This window comes from Aethina tumida, chromosome 2 (assembly GCF_024364675.1).
Source record: "Aethina tumida isolate Nest 87 chromosome 2, icAetTumi1.1, whole genome shotgun sequence".
NCBI lineage: Eukaryota > Metazoa > Arthropoda > Insecta > Coleoptera > Nitidulidae > Aethina > Aethina tumida.
The window spans coordinates 14,434,374-14,444,554 of NC_065436.1; positions in this window are offsets into that span (position 1 = coordinate 14,434,374).

Genomic DNA, 10,181 nt, shown 5'->3' on the forward strand with positions numbered 1-10,181 from the left:
AAAAAGAAAGAAGAAACGAAAGAACAAATAAAAGTATAAAATTAAGGAATAAAATTTAATTATCAAAATCTGGCAAAAAAGCTGTTTGATTCGAAATTAAATTTTAACAGATAAAATAAAATAGTAAGACATACACAAGTATGAACCACTCAGAGAAGAGCACAAAACAATCACAAGTAATTACTGTACGTAAACGAACAGAAAATACCGTAATGAAAGTTTTAAATAAAATCTGCTGAAACTACTGAAACTTAGAGGTTTTATAACCAGACCAGAATTAAATTGGGTGAGAAAAAAGTGGTACCGAAGTACTGAAATCTCCCCAAAAGAGATTCTGTTTCAACCAATAGGGTTGTTTGTTAAAAACATACTTTTCATCTCTGAACAACATTGTTGCCAAATTGATCGACATGTTTCCCTGTTATGTGATGCTATTCTAAATTTTACGTACTTGGTCTAAAAACCCTTAATGCAATTCAAAATACAATACAATACATTATTTTAATATAATTACAATTCTGATGTTGTTTCCATAAGGAAAAACCATTGTACTTACAAATGTTTTCACCTTTAAGAATCAATTTATTAACTTAAGTTTGCTAATTTAGAAAGACAACAATAAAAGAACAATTCTCAAAAATTTCATGTTGGGATAAATTATTAAATCTTCATTAATTAATTTAATTTAGTTTCTGAATATTTTGTAAACTAGTTCTACGTAAAGGCACGTAGAAAAACACGACATATGAAAGATTAATTTTAAGAAAACCCATAAAAAATCTGAAAAAATTTGTGAGAAACTAAACAAAGTGCTGATCTAACAATTCTCCCACGAAGCCATTAAATAACTGTTTTCTTGCAATTATTACATGACCATATATCCAAAGTCAATATACATACTGGGTCATAAACTTTTTGTATTCTTCTTTCACCTTGTGGTTTCTTTCCAAACATTTTTCTAGCTGAAAAAATCTTGCTGCGTTTCCGTGACTCACCTAAAGCTTCAGATGGAGTGGTTTTCAAAACCATATCATATGGTGTCATAGGTGTCATATCGGGTCCATATCATTCGCTAAACTCTCGACTTCAAACGAATAAATGCGAAGGCATCCGAAAGCCGACCGCGCCATGCCTTCGGCCGTACAGCGGCTCGAGGGATTTGGACCGGGGCTGTCGATTAAAAACTGCGTCTCCAATATAGCAAACCGTAGAATATACAAATTTATCTTGGTAACTCTGGTGGAAATGAGTAGGTATTTTGTAATATGCGAAGTAGATATAAATCTGTTTTGGAGTAGGTACAGGGTTATTAATTTAGGTAACCTAAAATTAATTTCTAAAATAGATATGATAAACAATTTTATAATTTAATTAGATTCATTAATTTATTTGAATGTATATGATTTTACATTTGTTACAGGACTTATAGTCATCTTCGAGTACATAATAAAAATTAAGTATTGTTTATGTTAACAAAGGATGAATCTTCGTTAAATTGATGACACGGTTTATGAAGTTTTTAAATAATAATAATAATTTTAATAAAGAAATATTGAACTTGAATACTTTTAAAACATTATCTACAAACTGTGAAATATCTACAAACTTATAAATAAATTTGTCTTTATAATAGCAAGTGTTTTATTTTTCAAATTTTGAAACAAATTAGTTATTAACAACACAACGTAACCAAGTAATTTTATGTCACAATTTCTTTGAATAATTTTGTTTATTATATATATATATTAAGGTATGTAATATCTCGTGAATTTTTCTCTGTTATTTTGTTTATATCTTTTTTATATCCATATATTATCAATTTTCAAATCTATCAAATTAATCAAATCTAATATTCATTTTAAAAAACTATGCAATTATTTATCTCTACATTTTAAATTTGAACATTAAAATATAATATTAAAAATTACACACAGGCTTGTAAATATATGTGATACAACAAACGTATATAAAATTAAAATATATGACTATTATTATCGTATATTCAGGATATATTAAATTAAAAAGTTAATTGATATTTGTTACCTGTTTTAAAATTATCCAAAAATGTGGTATGTTCTTTGTTTTTAACGGAAAATTGGAGCAGTTTAACCTTTTTAATTATGGATAGAAACATATTCTTTATTTTATGGATTGTACCATTAAACCTTACAAAATTATTTTGAGTATTCTTATTAGCATTGTAATAAATGTTTTACTTTATATACTGGAAAAATGTTGTCAATTAATAACTATTAATACACATGTTTCTTCATAGAATGTCACATGATTATAATAAATAAAATTTTAAATTTTAAGAGCGGCGTCTCCTTGTGTTAAATTCTCTATACAAACACCGACGACTTGGAACAAATCTCAAAAACTTTGCAATCAATCTATTTCACATTTTGGGCGTGCATTAATAAATGTTTGATCTATGACGTGACATAGTTTTGAAGTCATAATATTCTTTAATAACAACAATAATGGTCAAACTTAGGTCATTTTCTACCATGTTTGTACAACAAATTCTAACCTAACCTAACCTAACTTAACCTAACCTAACCTAACCTAACCTAACACATACATCTGTGACATCGAGATTAATTTCTATTTATATTTGAGTATGTACTAATGATTAATCAAAACTACTATTGTGTATCGTATTTATTATATTTGTTTATATGATAAAATGTGATTGGTTAACAATTAACTATACGACAAAAAATAAATAAATAAAAAGTTTAAACTGTATATATTATTGTATTTTTAATATATATTACTGTATTATATGAATTTTTGAGTGGTATTTAAACTTTTAAACAAAAAGTATATTTGAATTATTTATTACATTAATTAATTTACAATATATTTCATGTATCTTGATGAACAAAAATAAACAATATAAAATAAAAAATATAAAAAAATATTACTAAACCAATAATGAAAAATCAACATTAATTATTCCAAAATATTTTCAAAACATCTATGGCTTATGAGACTGTAGGTTTTTAATTCAAAATAGCTTATCTTAATGGGACATTTTATTTAGTAAATCCAACATCCAACCTCACTAAAATGTAAGATTCTTCCTTTTTAATACAATAGCAATTATATTTTATAATTTTGTATTTATATATCTCGTTTCATTTTAGTTGTTATTTATAGAATTATTTTGTATTATGTTACATTTAAGTTGTTATTTATATATATTTTACAATATATTTTGTTCAAATAGTCATTTAATATTAATATTTTGTTTTGTTTAATATATTTTTATTTTTGAATTTATCTGTTTATTTTAATTATACATTTAACTTTTAATACGAATACGATATGGTAAAAACTATCGTATGATAGTGTATAATTCTTAATTACCAACATATAATATGATAATTGAGTAAAATACCTTTAGAATAAATATATTAGAATTAGGACAACAATTATTATATAAATTAAACAATAAGAACTGTAACTATAAAAAAGTTTTAGACATTAATATTCGATTCAAAATACATAACGTGAACAAGCAATATTCTTAATTTGTCAAATTTAATGATGCGAATCTGTTGCAATAACACACTCGCCGCAAGCGAATATAGCCTTTGAAGGATAACTGCAGATCTGACGCCGACCGTATGTATATGAGATCTCAAATGCGGTCCTGTTCCATACAAAAAAATTTGCGCACGAACTGAATGTTTATTTGATTTTATGGCGGCAGCGCACAAAGTGCGATTCCTTTTCTAGTAACTGCCGCTCTTAAAAACATTTTAAGTTGCGCATATTATTCATTGACAACTATTGTCAAACAGTTTGTTCAAAGTAGTACTTACAATCCCTTAAATATATACCGTCGAAATTAATCTCTATTTATATTTGTTTATTAAATTTAGGTTAAGTTGCATTACGGATGATTTCAGAACTACTATTGACTAGAATCCACATGTTTAACAGTTGGCAACACTTAATTACTAGCAACCGGGCTCCCGAAATATAAACCTTAAATAACGGTGTCATATCGTTGAAAGAAAGTATCATCGGAGTAAAGGCGAAGTGTACCCGTACGCGCCCGAAGTTCTCGTGTTCCCATTCAAAATTATCGCGCGAAAGGTAGAACGGCTCGTTATTTAAGGTTTATATTTCGGGAGCACGGTTGCTAGTAATTAAGTGTTGCTAACTGTTAAACATGTGGATTCTAGTCAATAGTAGTCAATGAATAATATGCGCAACTTAAAATGTTTTTAAGAGCGGCAGTTACTAGAAAAGGAATCGCACTTTATGCGCTGCCGCCGTAAAATCAAATAAACATTCAGTTCGTGCGCAAATTTTTTTGTATGGAACAGGACCGCATTTGAGATCTCATATATATACGGTCGGCGTCAGATCTGCAGTTATCCTTCAAAGGCTATATTCGCTTGCGGCGAGTGTGTTATTGCAACAGATTCGCATCATTAAATTTGACAAATTAAGAATATTGCTTGTTCACGTTATGTATTTTGAATCGAATATTAATGTCTAAAACTTTTTTATAGTTACAGTTCTTATTGTTTAATTTATATAATAATTGTTGTCCTAATTCTAATATATTTATTCTAAAGGTATTTTACTCAATTATCATATTATATGTTGGTAATTAAGAATTATACACTATCATACGATAGTTTTTACCATATCGTATTCGTATTAAAAGTTAAATGTATAATTAAAATAAACAGATAAATTCAAAAATAAAAATATATTAAACAAAACAAAATATTAATATTAAATGTCTATTTGAACAAAATATATTGTAAAATATATATAAATAACAACTTAAATGTAACATAATACAAAATAATCCTATAAATAACAACTAAAATGAAACGAGATATATAAATACAAAATTATAAAATATAATTGCTATTGTATTAAAAAGGAAGAATCTTACATTTTAGTGAGGTTGGATGTTGGATTTACTAAATAAAATGTCCCATTAAGATAAGCTATTTTGAATTAAAAACCTACAGTCTCATAAGCCATAGATGTTTTGAAAATATTTTGGAATAATTAATGTTGATTTTTTATTATTGGTTTAGTAATATTTTTTTATATTTTTTATTTTATATTGTTTATTTTTTTCATCAAGATACATGAAATATATTGTAAATTAATTAATGTAATAAATAATTCAAATATACTATTTATTTAAAGTTTAAATACCACCCAAAAATTCATATAATACAGTAATATATATTAAAAATACAATAATATATACAGTTTAAACTTTTTATTTATTTATTTTTTGTCGTATGGTTAATTGTTAACCAATCACATTTCATCATATAAACAAATATAATAAATACGATACGCAATAGTAGTTTTGATTAATCATTAGTACATAATCAAATATAAATAGAAATTAATCTCGATGTCACAGATGTATGTTAGGTTAGGTTAGGTCAGGTTAGGTTAGGTCAGGTTAGGTTAAGCTAGGTTAGGTTAGGTTAGAATTTGTTGTACAAACATGGTAGAAAATGACCTAAGTTTGACCATTATTGTTGTTATATTAGTACATACTCAAATATAAATAGAAATTAATCTCGATGTCACAGATGTATGTGTTAGGTTAGGTTAGGTTAGGTTAGGTTAAGTTAGGTTAGGTTAGGTTAGAATTTGTTGTACAAACATGGTAGAAAATGACCTAAGTTTGACCATTATTGTTGTTATTAAAGAATATTATGACTTCAAAACTATGTCACGTCATAGATCAAACATTTATTAATGCACGCCCAAAATGTGAAATAGATTGATTGCAAAGTTTTTGAGATTTGTTCCAAGTCGTCGGTGTTTGTATAGAGAATTTAACACAAGGAGACGCCGCTCTTAAAATTTAAAATTTTATTTATTATAATCACGTGACATTCTATGAAGAAACATGTGTGTTAATAGTTATTAATTGACAAAGTTTTTTCACGTATATAAAGTAAAACATTTATTACAATGCTAATAAGAATACTCAAAATAATTTTGTAAGGTTTAATGGTCAATCCATAAAATAAAGAATATGTTTCTATCCATAATTAAAAAGGTTAAACTGCTCCTATTTTCCGTTAAAAACAAAGAACATAATCCAAAATGTTCCACATTTTTGGATAATTTTAAAACAGGTAACAAATATCAATTAACTTTTTAATTTAATATATCCTGAATATACGATAATAATAGTCATATATTTTAATTTTATATACGTTTGTTGTATCACATATATTTACAAGCCCGTGTGTAATTTTTAATATTATATTTTAATGTTCGAATTTAAAATGTAGAGATAAATAATTGCATAGTTTTTTAAAATGAATATTAATTTTGATTAATTTGATAGATTTGAAAATTGATAATATATGGATATAAATAAGATATAAACAAAATAACAGAGAAAAATTCACGAGATATTACTTACAATAATAAATAAAATTATTGAAAGTATTTGTGACTTAAAATTATTTGGTTACGCTATGTTATTATTTAACATAAATAAAAATAAAATAAAATTTATTTATAAAATTTCACACTTTGTACATAATGTTTCAAAAGTATTCAAGTTCAATATTTCTTTATTAAAATTATTAAACAAATTTTATTCTGGTTTAGTTAATATTAAAATAGCTTCATAAACGTTGTCATTAATTTATAAACGATTCTTCCTATGTTAACATAAACAATACTTAATTTTACTCCAAAAAAGATTTATATCTGCTTCGCATATTACAGAATATCTATGCATTTCCACCAGAGTTAACAAGATAAATTGGTAATAGAAAATCCCCAAAATTGTCGAGATGAGCAGGGAATATCTAGTGTCTTTAGTAAGAGAAAATAATTTAATAGATTTCAGAAAGTAGATTTAATTAGTTATAGTTTGTTTTAAGAAAATATATTTGTTATTGTATATTATTTTTCATAGCGTGTTAGAATTTTGTTTATTCAAGTTGTTCAGTCATTGAATTTAATGTAAAATTTTTCTTAATTCATTTCATTTTCTTATACAGCAGTTGTAATAATTATATTACGGTTTTAGGTTAGATGACCTCTTGAAGAGATGTGTCTTTAAGGATCCCCAATGTAAAAAATACTTTCAGGTATATATATAATAATATAATAAATTTTGTAATGGATTTTTCTCAGCAATCTCTAGTTTTTGGTTATAATAGTAAATATTGTAGTTGTTCTGAATATTCTAACAAATATCTTATTAATATTAAACATTTCAATTTTAAGAATGTCTTTTTCCTGTTCCAATTGTTCAAGAAATTTATACATTTCTTTCTACTTCTATTAGTATTAATAATGTTCAAGTAACCAAAATTCCTGGTTCTAGTTTTTGCCCTTCAGAATTTAATAATTTAAATAATCTTGATATAAAAATGTGATCCATTCCAATGTTTTGTTAAAAAGTTCATTCCAATTCTAGTACCTCTCAAATGATAAAAATACAAATATTGATATATTCAAAGATTTTATTAGTAAGCAAAATTCCACTATTTTTTCAATCATTCATATGGTAAAACTGTATCTTCCGTCTGTGATAAAACTACAATTAGTAATAATAATGCTAAGAAAAATTCTTTGTTGTATAAGATGCATCGAAATACTATTTCTAAAATTTCAAAGTTAAAAGCTTAAATTAAGATTAGAAAACATTTGTTCTGATTTAAATCTGGTTATATAGTATGTATATTTTAATGTTTTTTGCTTTTACCATTGATATAACTTTATGTGAAATATTTAATTGTTTTGTTTTTATATACCTTTGGAAAAACCTAACCTACACACATTTGAAATAAATTTTAAATGTAAGGTTTCCCGCCCTAAATAAAGTGACAGATGAACAAAAAGATATCTGTAATCTGTAAGAAAAGACTACACTGTATTTAAAATGGCAACATGGCTACACCTCGAAATCGTGCCCAGTTATGTTCCTCGTTTATAACATTGGGTTGGTACTTCTTAGGTTTTCCATGGAGGGCCAAGCGAATAGGTTATAGGAAGTTATAATATAATATATCATCATATCACTTCGACACTCATCCAAACTAAAACTGTAATATAATAAATATAACTAATGTAACTGCTGTAAAAGTAACTTTCTGTATTTTGCAATAACTAAGCAGGAAGCATGAAATGAATTAATACATTGGTATTCAGATTCATTGGAATCTGTACTTCAAATTCAATTAATGAAAATAAACGAACATATTGACTTTACGGTTTATAAAATAACAAACACAAACAATTAAATTACGTAAGTTGGTTATGTTAAAAGTTTCTTACCAGAAATATATTTTCTTAAAGCAAAAACATCATCTGACCGTCTTCTATAACCTAAAATCTATCAAGTTATAGCGTCCATGACTCACTATTCTGAAATCTAGTAAATTATTTTCTCTAACTAAAGACACTAGATATTCCCTGGTCATCCCGACAATTTTGGGGAATTTTTACTACCAATTTATAAAATCAAATATTATAAATCCCTAAGTCATCCCGAGACAAAATGGTCGTGCCTTTCCGGCGATTCCGAACGTCCATGATCGGCTGTTGCCCCTCCGTCCCTATTCGCTTGGCCCCCCCTGTAGGTTTTCTATGTGGGTGTTCTGTGGGTTTTCTATGTTCTATTCATTCTCTTTTTGTCCGTAGAGTTGAGCGTTGGTGTTTCAAACATGCCCCGTCAAATGAAAAAAGAACCAAAACAGTGTAAATCATGTGTATCCATCGAATAAATTGCCAAAATCCACTTGAACCACAGAGGTCCCAGAAAATTAAAGTCCTTTGAAAATAAAAGCATTGTCGTGCAAGCTGTGGTTAGTTCAGCTCTTGTGAGAGAAATAAATTACAGGAGTAGCACGACAATCCAAGTTTTTTAAGTTAATTGCTGGGGTGGTTAAATCCCACTTAAAATTATTTCACTTAATATTTTATGGGTAGCTCAAGTCAATGGAATGTCCAGGTACAACAAATTTACCCTCGCCACCCTAACGGAAAAGGCGAAGAGGAGATAAGGCATGTTTGGAGAAGATGTTTTAATTTGTCTTAAAAAACATGGTAACTTTGTTCGAAATCATTTTTGCAAATTCATATATTTAGCCTCAATAATCGGTGTTCCCAATATATAATATATTAAAGCTATTTGCTTTTTTGTACTTTATTTTTTTATTTTTGTTTCAACTTGTCCTAAAACACATGGGAAGCTTATTGATTTTTACTTTTATTACTTGTTGGAAATCATTGATGCAAATTCATACATATGTTGGAAATTCGGAGCCAGTTTCATATATTCAAGTTTATAAGGAACCTATATGAAAAATACGAAATACACAAATAATACGAAATAATTATAAAATTGCGTACTATAAATAATTTTAAAAAAGTCCATTGTTTATAAAAATATGCCAAAATAGTGATAGTATAAAATAATTTTAAAAATCGAGTAATTCATATAATTTAGTATTTACTAATTTATTTTTTTTCCAAATCTCTATATATTTGTATAATATTGCAACGTTTTCTGGAAGAATACTCTGATGAATAATTGGTAAACTCCCTTGATGTAACTCCTTTGGACTACTTTTTGTTTTAGTTACCTTAAATTGAAGGCAATTTATCATTAGAAAAAATGTTAAAATTAATTTATTGTTGGACATTTGATATGCCACATGAAGTGGCTACAATGGTAGACTGTCTGGAACTTTGCGAACAACACCTTGTAGGTTTTAGGTGAATGGGATGAAGACGCTCAAAAGCCCAAAATAGTTGAAATCGATGAATCTAAATTTTTCCGTCGAAAATATCATCGTGGTCGGTTGTTTGTAACTACGAGAAGTTTACGATCTCAGTTAGAAAACGTATAAAGGGTTCGAATAAGTATTAAAACTATTCGACGATTTAGAGAAGATAATCATTGCAGAGCACGGCTAAATTTTGCTAGAGCACGTCAATTGGATAGAAGCGGATTGAGAACAAAGTTCTGTTTACAGATGAATCTAGATTTTGTCTGAATACATGCGATGAACGCGTTCGAGTGTTTCGATGGCCAAATGAAAGATATGCTCAATGTAACTTCGTAAATACCACCTTATTTGGTGGTGAGTTCTCTTTAGTAGTAGAGGTGGAAATGCCGCATATTTTTAATTTTTATAAACATC